The 20,043-nt window shown below is 43.4% G+C and overlaps 1 protein-coding gene and 1 long non-coding RNA gene across 3 annotated transcripts in view; one reads left to right on the top strand and one right to left on the bottom strand.

Moving 5' to 3' along the window:
* The window catches only part of LOC124416651, a 95,703-nt gene that overhangs the window by 42,506 nt on the left and 33,154 nt on the right, over positions 1-20,043 (bottom strand). The gene's annotated exons all lie outside the window — the stretch shown is intronic.
* LOC124416653 lies at positions 1,170-14,602 on the top strand. The gene is made up of 3 exons (XR_006930795.1): positions 1,170-1,183; positions 4,853-4,854; positions 14,276-14,602. It is a non-coding gene; the product is annotated as an uncharacterized LOC124416653 (long non-coding RNA).

Raw genomic sequence — 20,043 nt, forward strand, 5'->3', positions numbered from 1 at the left:
TAACACGTTACGTCTTAAGAGGCGGTATAATATTAAATAAAAGCTTCGAAGCTCGTTGCTGCTGGTGTGTGTGTCTCAGAGGAAACGCCGGAGGGAATACCTACATGCACAAGAGAGGCGGCTGATGCCAGAGTAAACGGCCGCGCGATAGCAGCACCGTCCGACGATTTTTCTTCCCCGCGAATCGAAGCACATCTAAAATAGAGTCTAGAAGATTCAACGGACATTGGCAGGCCGGCCGGCATCTACTCGATGCCGAAATGATTCCCGGTTATATATGTAGGTGGGGGAGCAAGGGAAGAAACTGAAAGAAAATGTGGGTCTGTGTATGGTTTTCCCGCATGGGTTTCCCCGTTCACTTTCGCTGAGAAAAGAGTTTATTTATCAAATCGATAATCAGGCGAAATCAATGTTTCGATATTATTATTATCAAATTTTAGCTGAGCCAAAGATGATTTGCCAAGTTTTGACAAATTTCTATAGATCGTTATTTGGCTCAACTAAAATTTGACAATTATAACAAAACATTGATTTCGCCGTGTACGAACATACGTTGGTCAACAGTAATTAAACTCTTTCTCAGTGTAACCTTAACCATGTGAAATTTTCTAAACCAAAAACATTTATAAGTTCCGGTTAAAACAGCGAGTAGGTATAATACGTTAGGTATATATGAATATCTGCATTGCACGGCGAGGGTTGAGGATTTAACAAAACATTGCTATAAATATTTTCTCGGTAAACTTAGCCGGCAAACATAATACGTATATTTTTAATATACCTATACACGGAATACGGCATCGTATTATATCGTTAAAAAAAAAAAGCAAAAAAAAAAAAAAGAACCACCAACGAGGTAGAGACATGGAAAAGAAGCGGAGTAGAGCTGCGGTTGATGAAATCTCTTTTTTCCTCAGGAGCGAAACGAGTTCGGCGTCTGTTTCTAATTGACCGATTATCGGTCACGTGGACCACGGTTTACGTAACGGGTTTATCGTCTTTACGCCGGGATCGCGATTCGACGAGAGTTTAGCCGATGCCGAGTATCTTCTCTTCGTCGTCGTACTTACACGTACGTACACCCACCAACGGAGTCGGTTTAGTTTTGGATAAAACTGGCAACCGCCTCGAGACTAGGTTCTACGGGCACCGAGAAGCTCCGTCCACTTCTCTTCTTCTCATCGTCATCTTCGCACGCGGCTCCGAGGCCGAAAGAAATTTGGCCTCTGCACGAATCGAATCGCGTACTTATAACACAAGACATTATAAGTACGCGTATAACTTAACTGATGGGAACAGCAGCGGCAGGTTACAACGGCGATGCCACGAGCAAGGCACATGGCGAGTAAAAATACGAAAGGAAAACAAATGCGAACGTGGGCGCACGCCTCTCTCTCTTTCGCATATGAGACGGAGTGTGAGCAGCATAAAAAATAAACACTAGCGTATGGAAAGGCGCATGGTACTCGCCGTATATGTATGTATGTAGGAATATACTATATATATATGTAACATATGTGCATGAAACATACGATGCGAGCTGCGTGTGCGGCGGAAAACTGGCGATATAGTGAATCGGCCAAAGACTGTTTACTACACTGGTGATTATCCTCCATCCCCGAACATTCGCAAAACGTCACTGACAACGAGATTGAAATCCGACGAGAAATCTTCAAATTCCTCGTTTCAACGAATACACTTGCATAAGTGTATGTTTTAAAACAGCGATGGACGAATGTGTTGTTTTTTTTTTTTTTTTTTTTTCTTACTTATTGTGTTTCTTTTTTTATTTTTATTTATTTTTATTTCTTGTTTAAATTTATTTGATCACTACTACAACGCCACTTAATATGCTCCACCATCTTCTTGTTGTTGAAAATTCTACGAATCGACCAATCCTGACAACTCCATCAATTATAACGCACAGCCGCAAGACGCTCTCTATTATTTAATTTTTTGCTGCTGTTGTTGTTTTTTTTTTTTTTTTTCTTCTGTTGTTTGCTTCTTATTAATTTATTTAATCCTTTCCAAAACTCCTCCCAAATCGTGAAAGGAAAAATAAAAGACAAAAAACTCGCGCATAGACACACAGACAGACATACAAACTTATGTACTGTAGAGATTAATCGAGCGAGGACTTCCTACAAGGCTTATTTCGGTCGAGGCAAAATCTCCTCGCGTTCTCAGCTCGTTTCTACCTGTAATAATGTCTACTTGCTCAATTGTCTTCTCGTCATGTTCCCGCAGTTAAACGATGCTATGACGAAAGCTCGGTGCTGTTGTTGTTGTTGTTATTGTTGCTGTTTTCTTCTTCTTATTTATCTCCACTATTTCTTCTTTTAACTGTCAAAGAACGCTTTGATGCCATAGACAAACGGATCCTTTTTCATCGAACAAGCTTCCCATTGTGGAATTTATTTACGCTTTATCTGCCGTAATTCTTTGGCTGTTACTTACTGCTATTAATTTCTAAAAACCGACAAAACTATAGTATCTTCCAACTAATTAAATTTCACGTCGTTTTCTAAATTCGATGTATTGTAGCATGTTTTGTTATAGAAGAAAGAACGAAACGAAAGGGTGGAAGTGAAGGGAGGGGTAAGAGTAGATGAGAGATGATTGATCATTGGGATAAATGATCATCGATCGAGAGGGAAGACAGATAAACAAAGGGACAGCGAGGCACGCCTTTTCCTAGAAGATTACGCAATCCGGGCCATCGATTATAATTTCCCAATTAGCCTGCCCCCTGGCCGACAACCCCGAGACGATATAAGGCATCGTTAATTGGCCTAATTGTAAGCTGATACAAAAGCCGATAAATTCTAGGTATGACCAATACGCGTGCAACAGTTTCACGTCACCTTATAACCTGCGGATGCGATAATTGTATAAGGTAGGTTATACTGTAATTTAAAACTAACACGCAACAACAAATCGGTCTGCTGGAGTAGATACGCACGTAAAACAGTTTTCTCACGAAATCGAAAACGCCATTTTATACCCGGGATAAATTACTCCTATACCTACCTATAACCATGATTTTGTGTACAAGTACTCGGGTATCCGGTACACACATATCTATATGTCTATAATAAACGAATCGGGAATCAGAGATGCTCGACGATAATAAGATCACGCTAACCTCTAGTGGGATGAAAGACTTGCCATAGATTATCCCCCCCCCCCCTTCCCCCCATGTTCCTCGTCATCTTCCCGTCGGAGATCCGATTCCCGATGTATATAATAACGGGGATCAGGTCAACTGGTGAACTTTCTAAAAACTAATGAGTGAGTGAGTGAGTGAATGAGAGAGAGAGAGAGAGATGGAAAAAATAATCCTTCAACAATTTACTCTCAAGATTGTGCGACGGTGCATTATATGGCTACGCAACGCTTACAACAGCTGCATCGAATTGAATAATAATGTAATGTAATGTAATGTATGAGCCGATGAGTGCGGGAAACGAAAGGCCTGCTTAACTCAACTTGTTAGTGAAATATGCGTATATTCTGACTATTTTTCTCGCCGGTGAACACCTACGATTTCTAACGGGTGGGAAAAAAATGGTGCGAGAAAAAAGGAACGAAAGAAAGAAAGAAAGGAAGAAAGAAAGGAAAAAGGAAGGCCCGAGTGAAGTTAACGCCGACGCGTCGTCCCGGACGTGTATTGCAGGCGTGTCCCGAGGCCGTCTTTACGCCGAGAGACGAGCTCCGATCGCCCTGCACGCAAGTTCCGCTCTGGAGGTGATTCTAAACTTAGCACCCCGTCATATTTTCGAATTTCCCGATCCCCGCACCACCGGCATTTCTCCAAACAGACGAGCACGTCGAGAAATTGGCCAGACGCTGGGCATAGGAACGGAGGTAAATAAGCCTCTGCACGTTTAAGGGGTGTAAACTGCAGCATCACGAACGCAAGCATGCACTTTCAGTTGGTCGTCTGACACGCGCATTCATCATCATCATCATCATCATCATCATCATCATCATCATCATCGTCGTCGTCGTCGTCGTCGTCGTCATGGACGCAGAGTCGCCGGCATCGGGTAAACAGCGAATCGAGGGTAAGCAGAGCTTAATGATCGAGACTCGTTGTTGCCTGCGGCTGATTGCTTGCGATAGCGATTATTCCATTATGCATATATAACGCTTTTGCGTAAAAATGTTGGCGAGCGTTTAGCTGTTCACTTACAACAACATTCGCGTTGTGGGCGGACTACATGTAACCACTGTCCGCTAATGACGATAATTAATTTCAAAGACCTTGACCGGTCGGGCTTTGGGTTCTCTCTTAGCTACCAATAGAAACTACGATCCGTGTAGCTAGCCGCGTTGCGTTGCGTTCGCGCAGCGCAGCGCGATATGTATAATGTAGCACATAAAGCACTCGGAGAACGGCCGAGGAGGTGGAAGAGAAGGAGGAAGCCTGTTTACTTGAAACAACTACACTTAATTTAGTTCCGTATATATTCAGCTGTTACATAACTCACTTGTCACAGATCGACATTTTTCTTTTTCTCTTTATTTTTACTCTTTTTCTTCTTCTCTTCATTCTACTCATACCGCACGCCTTACGCTACGTCCCCGATACACGTGTTATTTAATTGTAAACATCTTTACAGGTGAACGCGGAGACTCGGTAATGAAATGAATTTTTATCGTCACGGTACATAAAGACGATCACAGATACGAGGAAACGTTGAAACACTTCGCGATGATTGTCCTAATCAGTTTCATCTAGAGAATCGCTCCTTTATTTATAATATTTGTTATGTTATTTTTCAAATAGTGCACAACTTCCTCACATAACTAAAACCATGCAATGACGATTAATAGTTACGGCCGCAAGTGGTATTCCAATACTACACAAATTGGATCTCTTTAAATACTTTCAGGTTAAAGTTCAAGTTTCCCTTTTTATTTCGTTTCAGATGTTTCCTCGTTGATGCCCGTTATATCATCCGTTGCCGCCGTGATAATTGATATTTATGAACACCGAAGCTGAGATGTTTAGAGATTAGTTTCAGTATTTTTATCGAACCGTAAAAGGGCCGGAAGGCGTAATAACGTCTCTGAGACCGTGCCTCCAGATTAGAGGGAGTTACAACATTGAGTTATGAAATTTTTCCCTGCTCGTATGCATATATTTATTTATCCTCTTAGGCAGGCCGCGTCGGTTTAACTAATTATTACGTGTGTGAAAAATTTCAATATGCCTAACTTTGAGTTCTATTTTCGTCGAGTTTTTCCATTGCTCCTTCTACGGAACATTTGTACAATTACTATTTAGTACTACAATTGCATATGAGGTCAAAATGCTTCCGATTTTCAGGTTCGAGTTTACCACGTGCAATTCCACGTGCATGTGTCAACGAATTTCGTCAAACTTGCAAGACGACCAGGTGGAACATAGACGCGTAAAAAGATCGGTGACGAGCTGCGATCGATTGCATTTAATTCGACGGTCCGAAACGAGAAGTCGCAGTCGTAAGGGATCCGTGAGGGTCGGCGATGGTGGTAGAGTTGCTAGGGTAGTATAGCGCCGCATGCATTTATCTGGCGTGGTAATCTGAATTCTGACTGATGCCAGATTGCTGGTCGGAAGTCTTTGATGTTCCCCGTAGGAGTTATCTCTGTACGTCTTTACTCTTGAGGCGTGCGTCGGTCTCTCTCGACGAAGGTTCCAGGTTCCGGAGAGTTGAGAATAAGTCGCGTCTCGCGTCGTCGGCTTTGTACTCCGACTCGCGAGCTGCTCCGCGATTGTTTGCAGAGACACGGCCATTATCTCGACAGTCGTAAATCGAAAAACGGGTCCCTCCGCGCGTTATACCTCCGCGTACAAGGCATGGCGTCGCATCTCCTCGGGGTACGTACACGTAGGCTGCACCCCCTTTACTTCACCTATGCCGGCAGCTCTTCCCTCGCCTCTCTGCACGTCTTTGCAAAAGAATGAGAAACGCGGCCGACGCGACGCGACGCGGGGATTTGCGCTCTTCTTGTCAGCCGATCGCCCGTCGAGTGGTTTAACCACTTGACAGCAGCACGCAGCGCCTACTCGCAACCCGTCCGATATACGCGTCCGCGATTGCCAAGGGAGCTGCCGCATTACCCGAGAGATCCCCTGCCATCCTTACCTGCTTTCGGGGTATACTTAAGAAACTAATCTCTCCCCGCGCAGGTGTGGTCGAGGCGTCTTTGTCGTGTTTTTATATTTTATTTTTTATTTTTTCGCTCCTTCGCCTTCTTCCTTTGCCGCTTCACTTATCCGCGGTGTATAAAGTCGTTCACAGGTTTCCTCGTTTCCTGCGCTTTTATGAGCTTAAGATTACAAATATTTCTATACTTAGAATCTAACTAGGTAGTTTGGTAGTTTTGTAACAAAATCAATCGTTTTGTATGAACATTTTTTTTTTCGATCAGACCCGATGTTTCGTTACAAATAGCAAAGTCAATTTATCCGAATGTACTTAGATATATGATGTTTCAAGTTCGGACAGTATGCATGTTTTTTTGCTAGGACAAAGTCGCGGAAAGAGAATTGACCGTAGGTATAGGATAAGATTTTTACAATTACCTCAAGTCCGAGGGATGCACCTTAGCACGAGAATTTTTGCTTGCATTTAGATGACATTTAAAAATAAACATGCTTATTCGAGTTTCTTCACCCAATCTTGATCTTCGAAATCTTTCGTTTTTCAGTGTTATAATACAATTTTGTTTATTATCGCTAAGCATTTTCCCAAGTGCAGTGTGCGTACAACGATAAAAAATAGACGGTAGACAGTAAAAAGTATAATTTAAGATAGACCTTACAATACGAGTGAAAAAATTCTCTTCCCCCGCAATCGCAAGGGTTGACGTAAGGGTGAATAAAATTTTACTACCCTACACTTGTGTCTATCGGTCGAAAATATTGTCGGTGATAACGGAAAGAAGTTTGGCGAAAATAATAAAAAGCAGAACGACGAGACTTTACGGTATACGAAAGCGTGGATGTATAATAAATATAAGCTACACCTGGTGCCTTGGGGGAACGCCGAAAAGCTCTCGAAAATGATATGTACGCATGTACGATAAAGCACAAAGCTCTGTGGGAACCAGTAAAGTCTGTTGAAAGTTTGTCGTGGAGTTGAAGCACCATAGGCGGCGTAACCAAAACAAGCGATCGCATGGGTGCGTGTAAATATACCGATATAATGCATATGGACGGATGCTTGATGATGTTGAGGCGCACAGATACGGACGCAGGCGAAGCGAGAGAGAGAGAGAGAGAGTCAGGGCTAAATGTGCGTAGCTGGTATTGTATGATGTGGTTGTGCAGAGGCTGCGGTCGCGAGAGAGTGTGGGCGAGATGATATCGGGTACAAGTGGGAAAATAAGCGAAGAAGGAAACGTCCGTTCGTACGGAGGAGCAAAGGAGACGTGCGCACCAATGGCAACGAAATAGGCATATACATGTGTGTGTATATATGTAAATAGGAATATATATATATGAATATATGTTTGAAGAGAGACCAACGGAGAGGATAACCAACACAGGCTCACCCACGCAAGGCGAGATGCAGAAACACTCGCTGATTGCGGCTCGAATGAAGGAGAGCCGCTGACTTGATGTTGCTGGTCTGATTTCTGAACAACTGCCCCCTCCTCCATGTGTCGGAAAAACACGATAAGCATGTCAAGCGTTGCACGATTCGCGGGCTTTTGAATTGCGAATTTAGAAAAAAAAACATTAGGCTCTGAAAGCTTTAAACAATTAAAAAAATTTCGAAGAGTGATTTATTTATGCGCTCTGAGGTTGACGATGGGACGTCGGCAATTTTTGGGACAACTTTCTTTTCGCGAGTTTTGCCAAAATTCAATCTTTCAAACAAGCCGATCAATTTTCAGAATTCTCAAAATATTCGAGAGGCGTGAGGGAGGATCAACTTACTACCACGTATATACTCTGCAGTCTCTAACAAAAAAACTACTTCTTCCCGATCGCCGAAGATGAAATACGTGCAGAGTTATTCGATCTTATACGAATCGAAAACGCATATATGCGACACACAATATTTTTAACATTCGTTGCGAATTTTCTTGATTGCACGGTCAGGGGGGGGGGGGGAGGGAGGGGAGGGAGGTTACTCTGACATTGGTTGTCCAACTTGCTTGCTGGCTGCCCCTGCATGCAGGCATCGTCGCGGACACTTCGGCTAAATAAAACACCGTACAGTCTGTGTATCACGCCGCACAGTGGTTCTCGATCGAAACGTATCACTGTCTCGAGAAGAATATTAGGTGGCTGTACCTAGTAAACTAACAGCAGTTTCATCTTCCGACGACTTAATCTTGTCCCCACGATCGATAACTTCTGGATACGACATGAATGATCTCGTCGTCATCGAATAGCTGGTAATATATAAGTAAATAAACTAATAATAAAAGCTTACCAAGAAACGTGAGAGTGTGTCGACTTTCTCCTAGATTCTGGTCGGATTGGGAAAAGTGTGCGTTAGTGTTGGATAGATTTTCCTACGTCCCGATATCCCCCACTTGAGAATCTCTACAGCGAGATCAGGTGATGGGGCGGAGCGTGTGTAGAACGCATAAACAACACGTGACACCAACCTCCGCGTATACACGTATACCTATATCGTACAACGTGCGTGAGTTTTCTTCTTCGTGTCTCTTTGCCCCTCCCCCCATATTCTCGTGTGTGCATGATCTATGCCTGCACGCGTGTATGCGCGTTGCGCGGATACTAGAAGACGGATGGATAGATGGATAGATGGACAGATATCCCCGTCGCACACACGCGTGAGCGAAATACGCACGTGCGTTTGGAGACCCGCAGCCTGGCGCATCGTGTGCACGTGAGCCCGTACATAACCTGTCCATCCTGATAATATAGAGGCTAGAGAGAGAGAGAGAAAGAGAGAAAGAGAGAAAGAGAGAGGTAGGTGGGCATATACGCTCGACGCATGTAACACACCGGTTAACTTGTTTTCATAAGCAAACGTGCCCGGGCAGCGCAAAGACGTGGGTCCGTAACCGAAGACGAATCACTGACTCCTGCAGCACGGCGATGCATGCGATCGGGGTACCTACTCTAATGGCATAATGATAAGGAATCAAATCGTGACACTCGTGCAAGCGCGGTCTCGTGTTCCTGGGTGGATCTCTCGTTGTGCCCTGATCCCAGCAGCACCCTCGGTTCCTCCCCCTCCTCCATCGTCGAAATACCGTAGAAACGACGTCGAGGACGGTCGAATCGTGCATGAACGTCCTTCGGGATGATTTTTTTGCGCGACGTGATGAATCATTGGCCTTTTTTTACATGCTCACGTTTTCGGCTGTACTTTTTAGCGAAATCTGTGCAGAGCACTCGGTCACATGCCACTCCCCGTTATAGTACATGTAATATGATTTCCTAAATGTCCGTAGACACGAAATCGTGCGAAAAATACCGTGTCGTTGAATCGTTATCTTTCATTGGTGGATAATTTCGGATCGAGATCAGTTTGACCTTTTCCTGCGAGGATATTTTCTTGATAAATTATATACGTTTCTTACTATCGTTACATTACAGGTCGCCGCGGTACACCGTAACTTCTGATTCGATTGCTCTTTACCTCTGTTTCATGTTTGTTTTTGTTCTATATCTTGCAGAAAAGCTGGACCCGCGTATAAGTGCGGGGAAAAAAAGGAGTTGGAAAGTAAAATTATTGTATCGTTTCACCGAATTGCTACACGTCTCGGGCGGAAAAAAGAGAATGTTTTTAGCGAACGAGGGTGAAGGCGGGCGAAGAACGAAGTCTGCCGTCTAACTTGGCTTTCTCTTACAGGATTGTTTATTTAACAACAACTCCAGAGGTACCTGGGATCAGGCTGCACTGCAGCCGGGTGATAATCGAATTAATTTCTTCGGTTAAAAACGTTTTACTAGCTGCATGTTCCGAGAAATAAACTGCAACTACTTTGTTCTATTTCTTTAAATTGCACTCTGGCTCGAGAGCTCTACAAAATTATAACAATTGGTCTGCAGGCTGTGAGCTGCATTTCGTAGTAGATTAGAGTCGGTGTAGACCCGTTACTCAGGTGTAGGTGGTAGGTTACATCTTGCCAAGTCCAGAGCACTGCGGCACAGCGACGATGACACTGTGGCTTCAATTTCTGATACGTTCAAGCTCTGGTCCCGCAAGAGTTCAACAGGTGGTGCTAACCCGGAGAAATCCCGTTTCCGCCATCTGCATTGGGTCGGGAATTTTTTTCTGCTGAGGATTGAGGATTGTGTCGTTGGGAAAATGCAGAAAGGGAAGCAGTGGTTTGAATTTATGATCAAAACTCCCGTCCTTTGCGAGTCAAAAATCATGAATTTAATGTACCCACTGTAAGATGTTAACACTCTAAAAAAAGTCTATCAAGATATTATTTATTTATCCATAGCAATGCTGGATAAGATTACAAATGTAATCAGAGAGAGGGAGAGAGAGAGAGAAAGACTCAAATTCGCGGTCCAATTAGGGCAAAAGTGAAAGAGCACTTGGTTTCATTTTGTCCCTACAATTATAAATTAATTATTAATTTCGGAATAACGATGCGTGCCTGCATTGTGTACGCAAAGACATTTATCAAGCACAGCAGGTACACGAACGCACTATATAGGGTATACACATATTCATATATGAATATATATATGTATATATATATATTTAATATAAACGCACTATGCTCACGCAACGGGCGAGAGGCATTAAAGCAGCGTCGAAAGAAAAACAAACGCAAGTGCCACTTCCATACAAATGAGACGTATTATATATATATATATATGTATAAATTAAAATTCTGCTCGGCAGTAATTCTCTTTTGACTTTACAAACCAAGTCACAAACAGCGTAAGGTGGTACGCCGTCACGCTAGATGAAATTTGAAATTGTACATTGTCCCGCCGTATCAAACCTCGCATAATTCGCAATGATGAATATTGACTGAGAGTAAAAAGTTTAGAGGTAAGGAAAAGAAAAAAAAAAAAAACAACAACAACGGAAAATGGTATTTAAAGAATACCGCGATCGTTCAAGTATTGCCGTAAACAAGTTGGGAAAAATTTATTTTGTCCAGACTCCGTCATGCAGCTATATACATATACAAATTGACGAATAGAATAAACTCGGCCGATGCGTTCTAACATAACGTGTAATCAAAGATCGTTCTGTTATATCTATACGCGCGTACCTATATGACCGATCCCTGTTTACTTTTCACATGCAACCGTCCAGTTGGCCGATAATACCTCGGTTTGTGTTTGTCAGCGCAACGTACATGGATAATTAATTAATGCAAATTGAATTCGCGAGGTTTGCGGTGTGCCGGTATTATTATGTGGCTTTAACGAGAGTTGCTTTCGACCCGCGTGTGTGTGTGTGTGTGTGTGTGTGTGGGTGGAAAACGCGACGGATATGAATTTCCACGAGCGTGTGTGTCCGCGATACATCCATGGATCGAGATGTCCTCGCAGAGATGATTACGAGTCATAATATTGTACGGTCTGGTCGGCAAACGAAGGAGGGGATACTTGTAAGTGTATAAACTCACACGTGTTCCACTCGGCGATATCATACACGGACGTACCTTATACTCGGAGTGAAAATTAAAGATTTCAAACACCGCGGCACTGCGGCGAGTGTAATAAACCGGCGAGTTAATTACCTCGGGTTACTACTAATGAACGATTTCCACTTAGGTAATTAGGAATAAGTCAAGGCTTATAAAATGCACGGTCCGTTTACTGACGTTAAATAAATTGAATAAATACTATGCGGTGTGTTTCTATATAGTTTATACGTAGGTGCGATTATACGTTTTCAATCCCGATGAAGCGGCGATGATTACGAAGGCAGTGCACGCCGTCGCGTCATATCGTCACACGTCAACCGAGAGAGTCGTGTAAATATTGCCAATGGGTTGTCGAAGGTGAGAATTATTCAAGAATAGCCAGAGCTTGACTGACGGTGATTTTATACCGCGTAGGTATACCGAACGAATTAAATATTCCAAAGAGGATGTCTAGCTCGGTGTTGCAGGCTCGACGGTGGCGGCTATAAACGATCTCCGTGTAGCTGTAGATATAATACGGAGACTGTAAAAGCTCCGAAAGTCATAAAACGAACCAAGACCAACGCAAGGACCATAATTATACGATGGAGGAAGAATCAGAACTTGCCCCCGTCATCCCTCCGGACATTTGACCGGTTATCCGTCCGTCGGTGCAGGTCCCAGGCATCATTAGCCCAGCCTTATTGTACAATTCGACCGTCACCCTGATTGCTACAATTACTAGCCTTGCTGCAGCTTATTACAACGCTTAAGGAGAATCACCCTCGACGGGAGTGTCTTGAAACTCTCAAACGTCGAGCAAACTCTTGCCTCTCTTGTTCGCTTCTCCTATCCGAAAACTTTTCCCATGACCACCATTCGGAGTAGAGATTCCAAGGTGTTTAGTTAAAAAATTCGTAAAAAATTCATGGCCATTTACAGAACATTTTCAGGTTATTCAAGGGCGTAAAAAATAGAATATTTCCCTTGACGCGAGAAAAAATCAAGGATAGTTTCCGGGACTTTTGAAGAACAAGCAAAATTCAAGGACATTTCCAGGGTTGGAAAAGCACCGTCTTCCCTAGTCTAGACTGAAAATGACCGCACGCCGGTCAGTCCTCGGCAACGTTGAGTGCGGTATATAGGTAAACGATGGGCTTGAAGCAGCGTTTACCGCCATCGTTGAAACCACCAATAAAGTACGATGAAAAGCGGAAGAGAAGAGATTAGAAGTAATTAAGTGTGCGTTTGCTTCACCCTAGCAATCCAAGGGGTCCGAGGTCGGCCGAGCCTATATGTATAGGCTTTGGTCGGTCTTATTTGCCCTGGAGTCCGTGCCCCAGGGGCGAACACGTATAAAGTTCTCGATTATTGTTTGGGGTGAAGGCGAAAGAAATTAACTGCACCCTGTCCTACCAGGGGGCTCTTCGAATCAGCATGGGTACAACAACGCACAACACGCTCGATGCAAAACTAGTACCAGAAGTTGGTTGGATTTTCGTGGGTGTAAAAGCATGGAGAAGAGATGATTCGAGGTGTGGGGGTAAAAACTTGGAAAGTAAAGTAACGAAACTTCGAAATATTAACCCTTTCAAGTTTTGACTCCCCCCCATTTTTCTCTGACAGCTGATCGTTCCTATCTTTAGCGGTTTCTATTGTCTCTTGGAGCATCGCGATCACGCTTTTACTGCCTCTTCGCTATCTAACGCGCCCGGGAGACATGACCGCGGTGTGTATAATGGACGTCTATTGTTGTAGTTTGCAGCAAACAACGTGGAACAGGATCGTTTACCGGTAGATATATCTCGAGGCCAGAACGATTTACGCTCAGGGTCACCTGAACCACCGAAATGTATTACATAAGTCGAGACCTGATTGGACGTGCGTCTCCACGGAACCCGAAATTCAGGCTTCGGATACGTATGTGGCTGTATAGTAAGGGACGACGAGATGGCTCTACTCGCGCATTATCGTCTTATATACACTGCTGAGGATAAGTACCACCACACCCGGGTTCCGGCGCCCATAGCCCATAAACACGAGCAACCAGCCTCGATGGTGTTCACGGACGTTGTTCAGAGGTATGGGTGCGGTACATCACGTATACAAGAGGCTACATGAATACATGATACAAGTACACGCATCGCGTGTAACCAACACTCGTCGATGGCTTGTGAGTAGAATTTTTTCTTCTTCTCGTTACAGCGTAACCGCGCCAGTGTGCGTATGCGCTGTTATTTTCATTACTTCGAGTATCTTCCGACTATTTACTTGTATTATTTTTAAATTGTTATTCCTCTCCCCATTCCTTAGGCACAACACAACATTGTGTTTCGCCAAGTCTACGGTACATTATTTCATCCTTTTCCTTTCATCTTTATTCCCACTCGCCCTCCGACGAGCTTCCATCGTTCCTGAGAGTATAACCACTACTATGGCCTTGAGGAACCTTGCCGTTGAGATGAGGCCAAGGACTACGTGACACAGGGAACGCACGAACGAACCCCTTCCTCTTCGGTCCAACTTATTGTTAGCTAACTGCACCGCTGAGATATATAGTATCTGATATTGTGCTTCGGCTTGCGTCAGGCGATGATTTTTATTAATTTTAACTTAATTTGCAACTCGCCAAATTGCGTACGCTTCATTCGAGGCTGCGGAAAACTCTTATTCCGAATTGCCGCCATGGCAGCCGTGGTGGCTCGAGAGCTTCGGCGTGACTCGAATGCATCGAACGACTTGCGAGAGAGCCGCGGGCTGACGTGAGTCGCCGGGGGTCTATTTTCAGTGTTATAAATATACCGTATGCGCTGAAGGGATTTATGGGTTTGGTAAACTAATGGCGTTCGTTCCGCCTCCCGGCCTGACCATTAGTATGCTAAAAGGCTGATACGGCCAATATTTGTACAGTCGCGGTGTCGTACGCGCGCGGAACAACGGAACCATTTTACTCGCATATAACTCGGGTAGTGTTCTTCGATGTGCTTGTCATTCGATATACGCCTTCAATCCGACACACCGTGCGACATACATATGTGTATACATATATATGTATATGTATATGTATATATATATATAACGTATATCAATGCAAATGCAAACATGAACACCCATCGCTCATGCGACTAGAACTCGAAGAAACTTTTCACTGCGGAGTAGAATGAGAAGGGGAGTAGGTACGTGTGGTAGCTGCATGCTTCTTGTTTCGATTCTTCGATATTTCATCATCGCATCGGCTTGTCCCCACGAAGCTTTACACGAATGCCGGTAATTCTATCTATATGCGAAATTCCGACCGAACAATAAGGGATCAGAAATATGTTATTACCTAGTCGTTTATTAGCGTGTACTAATTAAGCGAATTTCGCGTGTAGTTTCCTGGTGCGGTGTGCATCGAACGAATAATCACAATCGATGGTGTGTACATGGACGCTAATTGGCGATAAATGTCGTTTGAGAATTGACCGAGTCGAAACAGTCAGATTACTTTACTGCGGTAGGTTAGGACGTCCACGTGTTAGGCTCAGGGGAACGCTAATCATACATTCGACCTCCGGTTTCAAGTCCGATGGAGAAAAACACCGAGTCGAGTTATTAATAAACTAGTTTGTGACCACTTGGTGACGATTATATTGCTGATTGTGTTACCGTTCGCTCGTTCGTGGTTGCCGAAAGTAACTATCAAGATTCGGTGAAACAGCGGGCGAAGTTGTCGTATAAAATTTTTTTGTAAAACGACGGATACATAAATAAACGTATAAAGACTGTACATCGCAGCCGACGATTGACGTCAGTCGAAATCGTCGCATCTTATATAATTACACATACACAATGCATATAATACATAAGATATTTAACGACTAAAATGCAAAAAATTTTTAGGATCTCCTTGTAAGTCTGTAACGTAAATTATATAATATCCATATCATAAAATACTCGTGTGAATGAGAGACAGAGGCGCGTTTAAACGGTAAGATTAAAAATAAACGAGCGCAAGATTTTTCTTATAGCAGATTGTATTCAAAATAACAGGCTGCCAGAGCGTCGAAAGTTCAAACGAAGGAAATTACAAATGTGTATGTATAAAGAATTGGATTTCGACAACACCGCGTTCAAATAATTCAGCCTGCAGCGCACGACGAATCGATGTCACCATCCTGGAAAAAAGAAATAACGCTTACACACGTGCGGCAGCCGATATAATTTCATCGATACTCTCCTCTCCTGTTGGTATTAAATTTTTTTTTCCATCCTCCTGCTTTTTCTTATTTCTCTCGTGTTTCCTCTTTCACTCAACTCTTCCCATCTCTCTTCTTCCCTCCTGCCCATTTCACTCCATCTGTAAAACCGTCGATTTACACTAAAATATTTCTAACATAATCGCACGTTCACTCTCGTGATTCCGTCTGTCGGTACGCGCATATTACACTCATTATATATTCGAAGGTCCTCCGTGTCTCTTTTACAAGACTAAGCCTCACGAATGCACAACCGGTTGATTACATGCCTATATATCACCTATGAGACTCACACCAATCGAATCAAAGTGAGCCGTGGATGATGCTCAGGGTATAACGAGCTTTCAACCGTATAGACAAGAGGAGCGAATGGAAATTTACACACGTGAAATTCCAATAACTTGCAAAATCACGTATCCATGGGTGTAGTTGGTGTAAATATGTACATACGCACGTTGTATTTCATCGAAAAATATGCAGGATGAAAAAAAGAAGCCAGTATTATAAGTATCCATTTCTCTCCGTCTAAATTATTTTTTTTTTCTTCTCTGTTCTTTCCTTTTTTTTAAACTTCCTTATTCGCCATCGTTAAACCGCGATGTGTTTACGATTCTACGATTACAATTGATTAACGCTCGCATCGAAAGTTGCGGTGAAAACTCGTTCTACCAACCAGTCCTGTCAGTTGACGCATCTCTCTCGATCATCGCCGCGACGATACGTTGCAGGTACACACGTGTGCACGAACACAAACAGAAATCTTGGGATAACCTGGGTGTGTAGTTCCGAGTAGTGGTGGCAATGGTCCATATTCCACTCTCGAAAGGTAGAAGGAGAGCCGAGAAGAAGAGGAAGAAAAGAAGTTTCGGAGTTTCTGTAGCAGCACTGACCTGACCCTCGAGCTGGTACAACGTGGACGCGCCCAGGAAAACCTGTTCCATCAAGTTCTAAGAATTCTCCTGAAATTTCTAGCTACACGCCAGTTTTACCTTCGCCGCACACAAAGTAAACAAGGTTCTCCGTCCCATGGGCACACGTACACACACACACACACACATACACACACAGGCAAACAGGGATTGTAAGAAGGAAGAGGCTGCAGGTTATACCTGCGTTGTACATATACGCACTGGCGTGACGTCACGAGACCCTCCTTGTCCTTGTCAAATATTTTACCAAATCTGCGGCTTCGTCGCCCACCCTTTTCCAGCCCTCGCACCCATGTCCATCGAAAATAGGGAAAGGAGGAGTTGCGTCTGGTGGTGCGTGAGGGCGTAATGTGGAAGCCTTGTAGGTAGCAGGTATAGAAGGACCTTTTCGAGGCACAGCACCCCTTGCTGTACCCATACTACCCATAGCCAGGCCCAACCACGTACATAGTGTAAAATCGTGACCATATAACGCCTGCATTTTGACTCGGTATCCGCGTATCAGTATACGCGTAACGTATGTACATTACAGTGCAACAATGGTAGCGAACCCCCGTGCGATGCCTTATCTCTGCTATCCGAAGGCAAATATTTGTTGCCACCAACTGCCGTCTCGATTTTTCCCTATTACGAATTCTAACGTTGAGTCAAAATTGAGTCGACCAACCCCACGCTGAAACGGCTGTAATATACGCGCTGCTCCTATGAGAAGGCTTGAGATGTGTACGAGGGTACGTTGTGGGGGTGCCGGGCTATTCTTACGACTCAAACTTGACGGGGAGTAGCGTTGTGGTGACTTTGACAAATGGGGAAAATCCAGTGTTCAGTCATCTTGTATAATTATTTTTCCTCAAAGACTTCTTCGTTTTCTTACGATTTATACTTCAACTTTTTGCCCGAGAGGATTTTTGTTTCCTCGCCGGTATTATATCGGTCGAATATACTCACGTCGGCGCGATACTTTATACACTGCGATTGGAGTAACGATCAACTTCGAACTTCGCCACCAATTACATATATGCACGGATAAAAAGTAAAACGAGTTTAGTAAAGTTTGCTGATATGACGGTACTTTTCTGCATTCGACTTTAGTCTGGGAAATTATTACAGGTTTTACGTAAAACGATTACAGCATCTTTGGCAATGAATCTGGTTTTACTCGTTCGTCCAAATCAACTCATACCACGCCCATTAATACGGTAATAACATATATCAACGTCAATTTTTAACCCACCAAAGAAAGGATGGATGTACCTGTTTAGCGTTTTTGCACCATTTGATTGGCAGATTTGACCTACCGAGATTTTCGTGATTAAAAGTAATCGGCGATTACATATTGTAATCCGAAATTAGCAATGAATAACAAACGACTTCACACGTCAGCTGGACTTATTACAGCATTAACTAGAGATCGTGGAGAGGCTTCGTTCTTGATTGACCGTAATTATAAGCGGTGTGCAACAACAACTCGAATCTAAAAGGCGCCTTCGCGTTACATCATGCCATGCTGCAGTTTTGGGAAATTCTAGCCACTCAACGTCGTCGAGACGAGCCATCCAATCTCGGAATACGAAACCCTCTGCAAAGAACTTCACATATGTCATAGACGCGTGGGTTTCTCCACATGCACGGGTGTAGACTGTAGAGAAAATTTGGTAAGTTACTGGAAACTATACATACCTACACGAATACCCGTCTAGGGACAAACACAGACAGGCGCGCACGCGTTGAATGGTACATAAATGATAAAAATATCTTCTACGGCACGACGGGAGACCACCAAAGGTCTGGTATTACTTAGTCTGGTATTACTTCGACTCGCACTCGCCCTCCGAAAAGGTTTTTGTCTACCATGCAGACAAGAAGAGAGAAAACACGAGGAAGAAATTATTACGGTTCGCTGCTGCAGCCTTGAGGCATGGTCTGTCTCTACAATTCATTACAACAATAGACAACAGTCAAAAATCAAAATTCGAATTCGACAAGTTACTTATCGCGGGACGTATGCAATTAGCGAGAGCAGTTTGGAGGCATCGACTTTGTGGGATGACGGGACGATCCGTGTGTCAATCGATAATTAGCGGATGGATAAAAGGACGAAGATCCCGGAACGTGTCCAAAGCGTGCCTAAATACCGTGCGCGAGACAAGTGCACCTTTATGGGATCGCGAAACACAATGAATATCTTTTTTTACCCTCGTCTTCTGTGTAGGTATCTCGATCGCTTTGTGCCTAGCACATCCCTCGGAAACGCAAGTGCATTGGCAATGTGACGCGCATGCAGCAGGGGCTCGGATCGACGGTTAGCAACGGCCATCGCACAACGAGATCCTCAAGACGTGGGAACTTTGGCAGGTGATCCTGAACCAAGAAGGAAAAAGCGGCGGCTGGGCGGCAGGGAGACGACCAAAGACTCGTAAACTTCTTGGCCCAAGGCCTCGGACACCTTGCACATCGGCACCATCGCTCATCCGACTCCCTCTTCACGCACACCGCATTACACATATTATATATTTTCGATTGTCACTAGCAGATGCGATCGGCATGTATTCGCGTTACGTGTCGTTATGTGATCATCTTCACTTTCATTAGGCTGAATTTTTCTTTTTCTTCTTCTTATTACGTACCCTTCGAAAAGATAGTTTTTAGCCTCAAACGAAGCCTCTTGAAACCGGATCTCGATAGCGAAATTCTAAAAGGTGACTCATCCGGTTTGAATTTTTCAGAGACTTGACCGAAATATCTCGGATCTACTATCCTAATTATCAAGTTAGGAAGCTGTGTTTGATTTTTTTTGTAGATAATCAAATTTTCTATAAAAATGGTCGACACTGCTACACGCATAAATGTTCATCTTGTATTCGATACGAACGTTTAAACTTGAGTGCATTGAATAAACGAATGAAGATGCTTATTACCTTGTAAATTTTTTACCTCGCCCGTGTTTGAGCTGATACAAATATTGTCACGTAGTAGTCACGACCTCCTTTTAAAGAAATTTTGATTATCTACAAAATGAAACCAAAAACAGCCTCATAACTTGTATAGTTTTCGAGACATTTCAGTTAGTGTTTGAAAAATTCAAACCAGATGAGTCGACTTTAAGAATTTTTCTATCGAGTTCCGGTTTCACGAAGCTTCGTTTGAGGCTAAAACCTAATTTTTCGAAGGGTACGTAAGAGAATAAAAATCAAAGTTTTAACTAAAAATCGGCCCATTATGTGTAATATAACTATAAGAACTATATTGCTGTAGGTACGCATCCGATGTAATAATATGGTGATCTAATAACA

The sequence above is a fragment of the Diprion similis genome, chromosome 2 (assembly GCF_021155765.1).
Source record: "Diprion similis isolate iyDipSimi1 chromosome 2, iyDipSimi1.1, whole genome shotgun sequence".
NCBI classification, from domain to species: Eukaryota; Metazoa; Arthropoda; class Insecta; order Hymenoptera; family Diprionidae; genus Diprion; species Diprion similis.